We start from the raw sequence: 15,417 nt of genomic DNA, 5'->3' as shown, positions 1-15,417 counted from the left end.
AAGAAAAGCACCTGGACAAATTAATGGAAAAAAAAAGTTTCTTTCATCTCTCGTCAGACTTTTCCCTCGGCTTCTGCTATTGGCCTCTGTTGGAGACAGGATGTTGAGCTAAATGGAGCTTTAGTCTGTTTTAGTCTTTATATTATACTCCCTAAAAATGTCAGCCACAGCTGAGTATGTAGATTCCTGCCACTAGAAAGACTTATGACCGTGTTTTCTTTTCCTTTGAAGACCAGCTGCATACTTATGATCCCTCCCACAATGACCTGCAAGCACCTGCATACAACTCTCTTGTAGAAAGATGTGATAAACGAGTCTCAACAGCAACAAATCAGTCTTATGGACCCGCCTTTGACTCCCTAATACGTGCTTTCACCACATACACAGAATACCAACAACTGCCATGAGGTACCACTTTCTCTGCACCACTATTCCAGACAGACCAGCGTGCTGTAAAACGTCTACCAGGCGCCAGCCGATCAGTCTTTCACGAGACTGGGCTGCAGTCCAGCACTAGTTCAAGCCGCTGATGCATTAAGCTCTGATTCATATTCAAGTCTCTCACACTTACACAGAGGAACAGGGACTCAGTGTCCACACAGATTTTGAGATATCTTTGGCTTTAATAGATTCAGCTGCCACAGTTCGGAACCAGAAAGACCTCACTTTTTAATGCAACACTGTTACAGGGATTTTCCATATGCAAATATCATAATATGCAGTTTTAACCTAATAAATTTCAGAAAATTTATGACAGAGAAGTTTCACCCAGTTGTATAACTTACTAAATACATCATGTAACAAGTAACAGAGACTACCACTTACATGCATCTGAATTACCCTGAAAAACTTTTTTAACAATGATATCAGAAGAACGCTTGGTTTTGCATATAAGTGCTTTTCCTTATGACTTATAGAGAACAAAGCATTACCAGGGCAACCCTTAAACCTCTGTCTTTTAGAACACATACTAGTTGAAACCTAAACTATCACAGGTTTTTTGAGGTGTTTATTTTTAAAGTTAACACAAAATAAATGCATATCACTGATAATGAGGAAATGATAACACATTTCTGGTTTTGTCACTCTTAAATCACCCTAGACTTGGTAAAATGAATAAAAGCAATAGATACTTTAACTAGCCCTTGATTTAACAGGGTTGAAAAACAACTTTTGAGAATGCAAGGTTCATTTTTGTGCCTTAGGGCAGAATGAACAGTTGTTATGACATTCTTAACAGATATCTGCCTATCATGTTATGAAGAACTGCAAGAAATGACTGAATTGTAATTTGCTGAAAGCTCGGAAAGTCATCGGAAAAAGTATCATTTCATGTTTCTTACACTTGTATCTAGATATCTGCTACTGACTTTTGTCACAGACAAGGTATGCAGTTAAACTAACCTTTGGTCTGATTCAGTACGGCTGAAGTTTTGCCACGTGTGGGGCCACACGGGATGCACCCAAGGGTACTGAGGGAGCTGGCAGAAGTACTCACCAAGCAACTTTCAATCACTTCTCAGCAGTCCTGGCTAACTGGGGAGGTCCCAGTTCCTGGTGGTTAGCAAATGTGATGCCCAGCTACAAGAAGGGCCAGAAGGAGGATCCAGGAAACTACAGGCCTGTCAGCCTAAGCACCATCATACAGCACACACAGGACAACCAGGTGATCAGGCCCAGTCAGGATGGGTTTATGAAAGGCAGGTCCTGTTTAACTAACCTGATGTTCTATGACAAGGTGACCCGCTTAGCGGATGAAGGAAAGGTTGTGGATGTTGTAAAACCTTTGACACCATTTCCCACAGCATTCTCCTGGAGAAACTGGCCGCTTGTGGCTTGGACAGGCATACTCTTCACTAGGTAAAAAACTAGCTGCGTGGCCATGCCCAAAGACTTGTGGTGAATGGAATTAAATCCAGCTGGTGACCAGTGTTTCCTCGGGCATCAGTGTTGGGGCCAGTTCTCTTCAACACCCTTATCAATGATCCAGACGGGGCCATCGAGTGCTCATTAATAAGTTTGTAGACAACATCAGGTTGGGTGGGAATGTTGATCTGCTTGAGGGTAGAAAGGCTCTACCGAGAGATCTGGACAGCCTGGATCAATGAGCTGAGGCCGATTGTACGAGATTCAACAAGGCTCAGTGCTGAGTCCTGCACTGGGTCACAGCAACCCCCTGCAATGCTACAGCCTTGGGGAAGAAAGGCTGGAAAGCTGCCTGGCAGAAAAGGATCTGGAGATGTTGGTCAAGAGTGGCTGAATATGAGCCAACAGAGTGCCAGGTGGCCAAGAAGGCCAGTGGCATCCTGGTTTGTATCAGAAACAGTGTGGCCAGCAGGACTACAGAAGTGATCATCCCCCTGTACTCCGCACTGGTGAGGCCACACCTCAAATACTGTGTTCAGTTTTGGGCCCCTCACTACAGGACAGACAGTGAGGTGCTGGAGCGTGTCTAAAGAAAAGCAACAAAGCTGGTGAAGGGTCTAGAGAGCAAGTCTTATGAGGGGTGGCTGAGGGAACTGGGGTCATTTAGTCTAGAGAACGGGAAAGTCAGGGAAGACCTTATCACCCTGTACAGTTACCTGAAAGGCAGTTGTAGTGAATGGGTGTTAGTGTCTTCTCCCCAGTAACAAGTGACAGGACGAGAGGAAACTGCCTCAGGGTGTCCCAGGGGAAGATTAGATTGGATATAAGGAAAAGTTTCTTCACTGAAAGGGTTATCAAACATTGGAACAGGCTGCCCGGGGAACTGGTTGAGTCACCATCCCTGGAGGTGTTTAAAAGATGTGTAGATGTGGCACTTAAGGACATGATTTAGTGGTGGACTCGGCAGTGTTAGGTTTATGGCTGGACTTGATGATCTTGAAGGTCTTTTCCAGCCTAAATGATTTTATGATGTGATATTCCTCTGACAAACTACAAGCAAAGTGAGGATTATCTGGCTGTCAGTTAGATGGTTTCCTCAAAAGGGAGTAAAACTCCATAAACCCTTTATGTTTAAAATCTCACTACTGGACAGATAACAGTGAGGCAGATATGAAAAACCTAAAACACCTCTGATGGATTTGAAAAAAAGCTGAGATCAGCTGATTCCACACGACTGCCCTCTACCATCTCCCCTGTTCATAATGTGCCTGCTGCCAGTTACCATTCTAACTGAAGTTTCTCTGAAGAACAGTAAAAATAAATAAAGTCCGGAGTTCAGGCAATTGTCTCCATGCAGCCATAAGCAAATGAAAGTATAACAACACGACAGGCTTTATGTCTGCCTTGGCCTACATTCCACAGTCCCCCTGCCGAGATCTTGTGGCTGTCAAGTGCTCCTGATCATGCCCCAGTGATCCCAAACCTCTTCAGCTCAGTGGGTGAAATATCCAAACCACAGTCAGCAGATGTCTGGCACACAGTCAGCAGAACAAGACAGCACCACATCGTTAGCAACAACAACAGAACAATGTCAGCACAGAAGGCAGCAAGTGCAACTCTGGCCAGTACTACATTACATGCCCTAACAAAAGCCAGCAGGATCCTGTGAAGACACATTTGACATTTTTGCTATGCGTGGAAATGCTCAAGATCTCATAACTAAGGAGTATTCCTAACATTGACTGCAGCAAGAACCCAAAATACTTGGGTTCTTCAGAAAAAATACACCCAACACATCCCTGGTTGCATTATCAAGCAAATTAACGAAGAATCTCTGAACTCACAGAACGGGAAGCTTTTTGGGGATTCAGAGATGTTACTCTGTTTCCAAGAAGAAAGCAAACAAGCTCTTGCAAACTACAGGATTTTCAGAGCAGATAAATGGTCCAATTAACCTCATTATCTTCAACCTCCATTTAAAGTTCCCACTTTTCCCTGTATCTCCCCTGCTATGCTTCTAGCCTTGTCTATCAGCAAGCACAGCTGCAAATCCAGGAAGGAACATGCCCCTGAGCTGAGGAGGGGATTTGGATGGTCCAAACTACCCCCTTTACAAATCACTTTGCTGATTCATAGGGTCACACCAAGAGAGAGATGCCATGCTTCTGTAGCTCACTTGGAACACTCCGATGCTTTGGTTTCTCCTGTTCTGCAAACCAAGGTCTCCCATCAAGTCCTCCGCATTTTGGCTTCATGTGGTGGATGACTGCTTCTTAAGCCTGCTTAGAACAGGTACCACATCTCCACATTCACCACACTCTCAGTTAGAAGGTTCTGCAGAGACTCAGCACCGCAAAACCTGAAGAACACGAGTTGCATGGCAGCTGCCAAACCACACTCAGTTTGCTACGTTTATGGAACACGCTAAAATTTGCACACGTCACACAGTGTAAGGGACACTTAGTAGTGTCTCAAGTCAACTTTTCTGAAGTTAACCTATCAGTTGTGTCAATCACCCCATTTTCTAAATGAGTAACCTCACAGACAGACACTATATTCTCCCTCATATGCCTACAGCTTTGTTACTCTCCCCCTGTACCACAATTCTGCCTTTCATCTGTATTCTCTAAACTCCTCTGGCCTTCTCCCAAGGCATATGCAGAAAAAGAACCATGTTGGAACTGGAATTCTGCCAAACCTAAATTCACTGACACTTAAAGGAATTCCAACTGTCCTCAAATCAGACTGAAAAGAATCTCTAATGATGGTTTATTTTTAATTCTTCTTAAGTAGAGGACTCTAATGAATTTTCCTGATTTATTGGGGGAGGAAGGCAGATCTAGGTTTTCACAGATTCCTTCATTAATATTTCTCACTACATACTGGATGTCATTATTCTACTGAGAATCAATTAGCCCAAATGTTGTTATGACAGTTATAGAAAAATTGTATTTTTAGTTACAATTTATAGTGTTCTGTCTATTCCCAAGCAATCTTCATGGAAATGCTGAAAACTTCAAACCTAATCAGGTAGAGAAAGAAAATCTCTTTGATAGAAATATATGCAATTTGGAGGGTTTTCCAGAAGAAAACATAAGTTCTGTACTCCTAGATATACCCTGATACTTTAAAGGAGTCCAACTGAACGTATAAGCAAGAAAAAAGCAGCAAAAGGAGGATTTATTTGCTCTGTTTCATTTGATTCAATTGTACACATTTCACAAGGAAGTGACAAATAAGCAATGCTCTCTTCGGCCATTTAATACAGCAGATGCTGAACAATCATTTTCCATAGGCTGTAGCATCACAACTTCACCATCTCTGACACACTTTCATCAGCAAACCTCCCCCTTCTCTCCTGTCCTTTCACAACTACCAGCAATATTAGAAGAAACGTAGCAACCTGGGAGATGACTTAGAAGGAAAAAGTCATATTCTGTGTGCTGCAACACATGTTCTTACAAAAACTGTTCTGACAGCCAGAGGGACTCCCTATCATACACACTGGACACCTGTGGCCCAAAGTGAACAAAAGACCCAATGTGAAGACATCCCTCTTTTGTAAACGTATTTCCCCTTGCTACAAAGGGAACTGAGAATAGGAACATGAGGAACGGCGAGTAAGTGCAAAGGGCAAGGGAAATAAACAGAACACAGTGTGGTCAGGGGTGCCACATGATAACAACATCAACTGATTAAAAATGGTAATTGATTAGAAAGCAACAGAAGTCCTCCAATAGCAAGGGTGGTGTTCCCTCTCAAGACATGAGAAAAAGACTACCTATGTTTAGTAGCAAAGTCATGGAGCAGCAACAGCTATGCTATTTACAGTAGTATCACACTACTCAAGTCCTAGGACTATGAATAGGTGTCAAAAAAAAAACCCTAGCAGTCTGTCCTTTATCATATGCTGGACTCAGCTAACATCAGGTCTACCAGTTCCTATGACCAGCAGTGTGAGTGAGACTTGCATCATTTTCAGTCTCCTCTCCTTACTCAACTCCGCTCTGTCCACTGCTGACAGATGCAGTTAAGATGTTCTAGAAAATGGTGTAAACTGTTCCTCAGCTCCTTTCTATACTCTCACATGAAACGATCTGGACAGAGGAAGTGGGGAAAGTAGTGCTCCAGATGAAGCCCCTAATTCAAAGAAAATTATGAAAAGTCAATTGGTCTTCATATTAAACGCAGTTCCTTAAAAGAGAACTTCCTGCCTCTTACCACATTCCTTTTTTCTGAGTTTAGATTGACTGACTATGATCAGACCCAGAACTCTAATTTCATTTAACTCTTATTTAATTTAACTTTAATACTCAAAATTCACAGCAAAGATGTTCTGCAAAGATAATGTGTTACTGGACTAAAAGATACTCAGGCTTGCTCTCCCATCATGGCATATCGTGACTTCTGTCCTAGCAGCAATGAAAGAGTTACATTTAAAAAATAAGCAGCTGCAGGCCTGTTGCTATTCAGTGGACAAAACCAAACAGCAACAGCTTAGCCTGCACAATGGCAATGAAATCACTGTGCAGTTATAAAAAAACATAGAGCTGAAAATGTGTCTGTTATCTCTCTCTAACGCACAGTGACAGGCAAACACAAACATATTTTCAAGGGTATTGTTGTGAGCACTGCAAAGAAAAAAAAAAAAATCTGTGTGTACAACAAACTGTGCTCAAAGTGAAATCACAAAAGTGAATCCTTCATCAAAGACAGGCTTAGCTTGCCTATTCCTCACTAAACCTGGGAACCGCAGCAGAAGTATGTTCATGCAGATAGGGATGTAATACTGAAGATACTCATTCACCTGTTTTCTCTACCACAGGTTAGCTTGAAACCCTGACGATAATACAGAACTCCAGAATTTTCTAACGCAACTCTCCTTCTACAAGTAGAAATAACAAGCTTTTCCCCTTAGCTCTTATATATGGTCCTTGATACCACAACTTCCAATCTTTCAGCTCTTTCAACTGTTGATGGATTTCATCTCTAGAAGACCTTTGGAAGTCAGGAATAGAGTAGCTCCACTCTGCTAGTACAGCAGTCATGGAATATACGTGTCCCGGTCCAATTTCCTGTCAACACTCTATCTTTTATCTCACTCCTGCCCTTCCTCACTTACCTTTTGGGTTTAAGTATATTGAAATGAAAGCACAGACAGGAAAGCAGATCACAATTTCCAGATTTCCTTGTCTGACCAGCGCAAACCTCTGCTAAGGAACCTCTGCTAAGGAACAGCAAAATAGACAGTCACCCTTCCAGTGGAAGGAAGCATTAAAGCCATCAGACTGGTGCCAGAAAAGGTTTTAAAAAAAAAAAAAAAAAAGTTTTAAGAATGTCTGACATTTCAGCATTTAGTATCTTTCAGCAGAACCACTCTTCCCAGGACAGAATTAAGGAGGACATCTGAAATCAAGATGCAAGGACTGCACCTAACACCAGAACTATATTGGGCTGTCATCCAAACTAGAGCTCTTGAATAGAAAAGGCAAAAAAAAGTAAGATCCCCAGATCCTGGATTTGTAATTCTCTTCCACGTGATTGCACCGAGTTCTCTGCACAGCTCTGGCTTGTCGGGGAAGCATATGCTGCCTTATCTTTGAATCAGATGTGGAGCCTGACTGAAGGACAAGGGAGTATTGAGCCCTGGATACCAAAGCAGGAGGGCCAAAGCACATACAGAGCCATTCCGATGTAATCTATTACAAACCCAATAAATACGACCATTTTTAAAGCCTTTCCCTCTACATTTTTTCCCCCCACAATATCTTATTTTCTTACTTTGTCATCACCAAAAATAATTATAACGATCTAAGTTGTCCATTGTTAAAAAGAGAAAGAAGCTTCACTATTTTTTCCTCTGACTTCCTAAGAGATAGGACAGAAACTGGTAGCCTTATGTTTTGTATTTCAGTCCAGACACAATAGCCAGATTTCCTTACTAGGAAGAAATTTCACACAGCAAGAATTCTGCCTTGTGGATTGTATCAGTGGCTTTTGTAAAGCCATTTGTTGTGACATACTGCTGCATGCATGACATGCCAAGCCCTGCCCCATGCTATTACTTACTGCTGCAGCACAGTGCCAAAAGCAGCAGCATGAGAAAATGCAGGGAAGAATTTATGCCTGGAGACACAAGCAGTCCCCAGAACACCCAGACTAATCAATCTCATGCTGAACTGGAGAAAAGGGTTCTGTCACAGCATACTGCTCACTGGAAAAGACAGGAAGTAACCTATGAAGGAAAAGCATAAATTGATTTGAAAATACTCAGGAAAAACCCTTTCCATGTAAGACAGCAACCCCTTTGGTAACCGAATGCATGGAAAGACTTCCATTTCCAATAATTTTCAGGAAATTTATAATTGTACTAAAATGAGATCACATTAAAAGTGGTATAAATCCAACTTTTGTCACAACATGAGCATAGAGAATCCACTCCATGGAATCTGCGTTACTAATGTTCCTACACAATAAAAATGAAAACAGATTTGTTGAATAGCAATTCAAAATGTCCTCTAGAAACACTGCAAAACAAAAAATCTAGTTTGACTTCAAGGCTATTATTTTTAACAAATATCGTGTCTATTTTTTGAGTCCTATCTGTAGAAGAAATCGTGAAGAATATTTAACTAGATGTGAAAATAACCTTGGAAGCGTACCCCCAAAGACTTTAAGATTCTCACACCTAGTTCTCCTTATGTTAAACAGTATCACTCATGTCAGGCAGTACGATCCCACTCAGGGAAATAATTTATGGGAGGATATATAATCTGAAAAGTAGAAATTAAGTATGAGGACTTCTCACTGTGACAGGTGTCTCTCTACAGGTGGCAAAATAAGGAATTCTCCAGGAAAACCACTTGACCTTGGAGTGAAATATCCTCAGGGTGGGAAATGGTTTACTTATGTCAAAGGAAGACACATCTCTTAAGGTAATGCAACCAGAAAATAGGACTGATCCTCAAAGAGCCACCCTAAAACTAACTAATCACTCAGAGATCACTGAAGGAAGCTGGGATTCTTGAGCAATCGTAATACACAGCACGAACTCATGTATGTGAGAATGCTATTCATTCTAAAACCTGAAGAGAGGAAGAGCTAAGTTACAAGCTGATTCTCTAAAAATACTGAAGCTGGTTATTTAACCTTAATCGAACTTAGTGTAATGAAAAATAACAGTCTACAGTATATCGTACTCTATTAGAAGAAAAAAGGAAGGAAAAAAAAAAGAACCATCTCGAAATAAATGTTCCTAAGAACCTTTGCCAAATACTAGTTCTGACAGTGCCTTAAAAAGTTTTTTTTCCTGCGGAAAGTTCACAGAATTGGTATAATTTGTTATGTTTCTTTAAGTCTTTGTTGTCTACATAGAAGTTACAATTTAAAGCTAATAGGAATAACTGAATCACAGGAAAAATACCCTCCAACCATGAAAAATAAATATTCAACATTCTCACCTTATCTTATTTTCTTTGTAGTTCTGTTTTTCCACTGCATATTAAGTGGGCCCTGTCACATGAAACTAATACTGTGTTAGCTCTGAAGGAAAAAGAAAGGAAAAAAAAAAGGAAAAGTTGTCACTGAACTGGAAGGTGCCAGCTGCAGAACCAAAGTCATCTTTGATAGGATAATTCCAGGCCTACATACTAAATTCTCTTCAGATTCTCAAAAAAAAGTATGACTAACTTTCCACAGATTAGTGTGCAGTTCAAGTTCCATTCACTGACTGTTTGGGCACTCATCTATTCTATTCTAACTATTCTGAGAAACCAGACATAAACAGTGCATCAAAATGCAGCACAAAGAGCGGCATGCAATGTCTCCCAGAATTTTTTCAGAGATCACGTCAGCAATGCATTTTATCCCCCTGCCTTTACAACTTGTGTTGTCTTTCTTTGGTATGGAATCCACCAACTTCTTGGAAAAGACCTGATACTCAAAAGAATGAAAGATGGCACTGAAGTGCAGGGGAGAAAGGGAAAGCAGAAAATCTGGTGGAGAAAAAGATAAGAGTATGACAAGAAAACATTTCAGGAAGAATGTGTGCTATTACCTATTAAGAGAGAGCGAGCTCAAACAAAACAACAGAAAGAAAGACTGTCTTTAACATCTGTATAAAAGCACCATCCTTCCCTGAAGTAGTCTCTAATTCACATTTAGGTAGAAAGATGATTTGACATGACAATATTAACAGCTATTTTAACAACCTACGAAAAAGAATCACAGCAACTTCATTATTTGCAATTGCAATGGGATACAGATCTTGGCATGGAAATGTCATGGTGATTGCTAGGCAGTGTCTGGAATAATAAAATTCACAGCACCTGAGATGAGTTTTAAAAGAATGAGGTTTTACTTAAACAGTATCAACACACTACAGCAACCCAGAAATGCTTCTAGAATTACAAAGAAATTGTCAAGTTGTTCATTAATCACCTCATGAACAGGGAGCTGAAATTCCTGGGTAACAAAAATGACAACTATGTGGAAAAAAAAGACAGTTACTTGTGCTTATGGAACTAACCAGTGAAGGACGATGAAGAAAGGAAATGTATGTAAAAAAACTGCAAAAGGAAGGAAAACACCCACTACTACCACTTTATCTAAAAACCTGGAGTCCAGAATTAGGCAATATTCTGGCAAAAAGTGATATGATGAAAAAGGCAACATGAAAATGGACCAACCCCTATGCAGAATCATCAAAAATACCAGAGAAACACCAACATACATATAGTATTTATGAAAAGGTAAGGAGAAACATAGTAAGCATCTCCGTGAAAGAAACAAGTACAGCGAGAGAATTGAGAAAGATGTCTTGAAATTATTTATAACTTGCAAACTTCCAGCATAAGATCAATTTAAAGACAACTAAGCAGATACAAGACATACTCACAGTTTATCTAATCTACCCAGTGGATTCTGGGCTGCAAGGTGCAATTTCTAAAAATTATTTTGCCCTTGTCAAATATTCCAATCATGTCTAGTGTAAAAGTAGTCTACATTTAAACTGATAAATTAAAAGGAGAGAGTTTGGTGGGTTTTTTTAAGGGCGAGAAGTTTGCTTAATGATCCAATCTTACCAATGGCACCAAACGTATCCTACCCAGACACATGAGGAGAAATAGATGAAACTCACTGCAGTTGTGATGGTCACTAGTTTGCTGAGCGTGAACAGCTACTGCAGACTTCAGGAAGTGTCTGTCACAACTCATCTATTTTGATGTCCATTATGAAACCCTCCTGGGGTTAAATAATACACAGATACAAGACAGTTTCACCTCTACTGGAAGGGTTTTAAAAATGAAATTAGACATGTTTTTGAGGCAAAATCTTTTGCAGTTAACTCCCCAGTTCTGCACATGTTCCTATAGAATCTGTGGCCAAAGGAACCTCCTCTAAACCATTTCCCATCACCGCCTCTGATCTGTCAACTTCAATCGGGCTTTTCTTGTAGCACTACTTGTCCTATACTGAGAGGATTACAAAAACAACTTATCCTTCTAGATTTATAACTGCAATCTGAAAAACGGTATGTGTTCTACTTGCTTAAAAGTCTGAATTGTTTCAATATACATTATTCACTACTGAACATTCTAGACTACTGCATTTACCTATTTCCATCATTTGTCTCTTCTCTCCTAGTATCTGTGGTGCAGAAACATTAAGAGAGTCACTTTTTTTCACTCTGAGGCTACTCCCTCTAATAAAATATTCTAGAGAGGCAGAAAAATTCCAAACACAGAAACTTCTATTAGCACACTTACTGATCAATCAGGCAAAAAAGGCAAGTTTTAATACGTAGAATCACTGAGGCTATCATTTATTTTTAACTGTTTTATTTATTAAATTACCTTGCAGTTGGAAGTTAAATTGAATTCTTCTGAATAGAGTTGTCCAACAATCTTCTTTCCTCTGGGGGCATTTTTAGGAAGAAAAACATATTCTAAATCGGATTAACCAAGAAGCATCTTGCTAGTTTGACATATAAAGCAGTCAGAAAAAAACACCAAAAAGCCCATGAGACCATAAAACCACTATGCAAAGGCCTTGATAGAAAGAACCTTAAAAATAGAGCTAAATGCAAATACAGTAGATCAAAAAGAGACACACTCAAAAGATTTCACATCTCTGTAATCCATCCACTCAAGAGTAGTTGTTGACAAACATACTACAAATAAGGTCTGAGAGCAGAGGATGCCTAATTTTCTGTTAAATGCACCTTCTTACAAACCAAACCTTTATAAATCAGCAACAAAGCATCACAACTGATGGTACAAAGGAACAGGCAATTGCTGTCAAATCCTATCTACATTTAGCACTCAGTAACCAAAACCAGTAACTTCACAATTCTCTGTTATTTTGTCTAACAAATACTGGTGCAGGTGACAGAAGAAATTTTGAGGATTTCCTTCATAATGGTCATAATTATGGCTACTTCTTTCAGATAAGTTCTTATTCATGGAATGCTAGTCAATGAGCACACAGAAAATGACATAAGCTAAGCTAAACAGCCAGTGTTCGAACATAACTGCAGAGAAATAGGCTTCCTATGCATTTCTCCCCTTACTATTCTCCCAGAAATGGAAAGAACTCCTAGATGAAAACAAGTATGTTCAGTCATTTCTAACTCTTAACCAAAATATTTCTTAAATACGCATCAGAAGAACAAGATGGAAAATCAATACCACAAAAACTCAGTAGAATTCAGAAAAGCAATCTTGCTTGAGCTTGTGCTCTACTCTTCGTTACTTCTGTTCCACTAGTCTAAATTGTGATTAACAGACAAACATTTGAATTTATATAAGCAGGTGAATACCAATAAAGGGAGAAGTCTGCATTCCTGAACAGGGAGCAAACAACTCCAAACAGTCCCTTTCTTATCATAGTTAAGTGACACAAACCAAGTTTAAAATTCAGATCAAAAATTGTCCAGGAAATTATTTAAATAGACAAACCTAAGAAAAATGCTGTTTGCTTATGGATGTGTGACAGTTTGAGCCCACCGTTCACTCACCCCTTCCCCACTGCACTGGGAAGGAGAAAAATTAATCAAAAGACTCAGGAATTGAGATGAGGACAGAGAGGGGTGGCTCGCTCATTTTGGTCACAGGCGAAAGACAGACTCGTTAGGGGAAGAAAAAAAGAAAAGTCATCACTTGAATTCAAAACACTAACAAGACGCTTCACAGAACGGGGCAGGGAGAAGCACTAACACATCTGAAAACACCTTCCCCACCCCTGAAGGGAAGTTGCTACAAGTATAATTGACATTGCTAATGTACAGTAGGACATTTAGTTTTAACCTTAACCATCTCTTGTGTTTCACCAGCTTCTATTTTTCCTGTATTTTACTGCAATGGATATAATTTCATTTATAATTTTTTCCTAACTACCCTCTGTAGTCATTAGCCACTTGTGTTTTGAAACCTCTAACTCCTTGCCTAGTGGAGATAAGACAGACCTCGGGCAGTCTGAAAAACTCCCAGAGTACATTCCTGATAGCAGTGCCTAAGGCTAAAACCAGATGCCTAAGAAGATGCCAGTGTCAAGGTAAGGGACCGGCAGGTGACCCTGGAACAAACCGGAGCTGAAGGATGGAAACCTGAAGTTCAACTAACGGACAGCGTGAGGGAGTGTGGACCACTGACCCTCACTCTATTTTTACTACGCATGCTCAGACGGTGCAAAAGGATTCTGAGAAGCATTAGCGTAAGACTGCCCTTTCCAGGAAATGTGACGAGTGTGTCTGCTGTTTGTGGAGTCGGTGTTTCGTTAGTAGGAGCGGCACCCGCGGCGGGCCATCCCCGGCGCCGCGCAGCGCTGCTGATGGAGAATCCCTGGGGGCAGCCGGAGTCAATCCTGCCTGGGGGGTGCGGCTCTTTGTCCCCGCTCCGGCCTCCCGGGCTGTTCCCGTGCCGGGGGGCGGTCAGCCCTCGCCCCCTCCCGCCGGGCCGCGCCGGCACTGCTCTGCCTCCCCCCGCCTCGCGTCCCCCCGCGGGCAGAGAGTCCCCAGGGCCTCCCCTCCCGCCGTGCGCCCCGAGCCCTCCCCACTGGACCACTCCGCTCGAGATGCTCCGCCGAGGGTCCCCCCGCGCCGCGCCCCCCCAGCGCCCAACTACAGCGGCGGGGGCGGCTCCTCCCCTCGGAGCCCCGGGGCCTCTGCCACTGTTTATCCCACTATCAACATCTGTGGTCCAGCAACAGAACTTTAAATGTGTAGATTCAAAGAACCGATTTGCAGCCAAATATCAATACAGAAAGAAATGGACCCTCAAAATTGCTTTGATGAAATTACTTGTACTGAAGTACCAACATTAGATTGAATGCTGTGTACTAGAAAATTGCATTAAATCAGCAAATAAGGATCTTTTAGCCTCACTAGGAAGAACAAAGCTCTCTTAGAGAATGTCTATGTTTAGATTAACTAGCAGGATTTATGTTTGCTTACAGCCATTGACTGTTGGGACATTCATATCTTGATGGATCCGAAGTGTGTTATATACAGAGACTGAAATCCTCCTACTTTTAAAAAAGGGGGACCAACACCTGCAGGACCAGCTCACATCCTATTCACTTAATATATGCTGGACTTGAACTGAACTAAGTAACAGACAGAGCAGTGGTAAATATTAAAACTAGCGAGGCAGAGGAAGAAGCATTCACAGCAGTACAGAAAACAGAAGGGAAGTGGAGGTGACTAATACTGAAGGAAAATGGGTTTGTATGTTGGATGTAGGGACATAAGTGACATAAATGATAAAGGGACACATGTAAAGGGAGAGGTATAACGGGAAATCATGAAATAGTAGGTCATGCTGAACAAATCTGATTAACTTCTGTGAAAAAGTGGCAATAAGAACCGATGGGACAGACTAACAGACATAATCTGTTTGGACAGAAATGGCTTATAATACTTCACAGCAGAAAAAGCTAGGGTAAAAGGTCAGTAAATACAGTGCATATAAACATGGAAATTCTAAACGGAATTCAAAACGAGGTCAAGAAACAGCAGGTAGGTAAAGAACAGCTAGAACACTGACAGCTGGGCAAAGCGTTTGACCCCCTCATACTTATGCAAGGTACAAAAGATAAACAAGGGACTTCCGAAGAAATTAAAGCTGTGGCCATATAATACTGAATCAGAAGGAAGCTTTGGTATGCAGGTGATATGGTCAAAGTCCCAATGACCCTGCTTACAACTCAAAACTAGATGATTTGCTTCCTGTTAAATATACTCTTCCTTTATTGAACTTTTGGACTAAAAATAGACAATGCAATGAGACTTTGCAAGAGACCTGCTGCACTGAAAGAAGAGAAAATTTTGCAGTAACTTGAAAGTGATAATTTTCTATCTAGGCAAATCCTGTTAACGTGGTTTTGATTTTGTAACTTTGAAATTTTAAGCTTCACCAACTGGGATTTTATCTTTAAATAATTTTAGAAGCAATTTAATCGGTATGTTTGCAGGGGAAGCCAATCTTTGATCATAAGGAGGCCTGTGTTTACCTGAAAATGCTATTGCATGAAGAGAAATTCAGTAAGTACTTT

Source organism: Athene noctua, chromosome 24, assembly GCF_965140245.1.
Source record: "Athene noctua chromosome 24, bAthNoc1.hap1.1, whole genome shotgun sequence".
NCBI classification, from domain to species: Eukaryota; Metazoa; Chordata; class Aves; order Strigiformes; family Strigidae; genus Athene; species Athene noctua.
The sequence above is the reverse complement of the archived record's forward strand: the minus strand, read 5'-3'. Positions refer to the sequence as shown.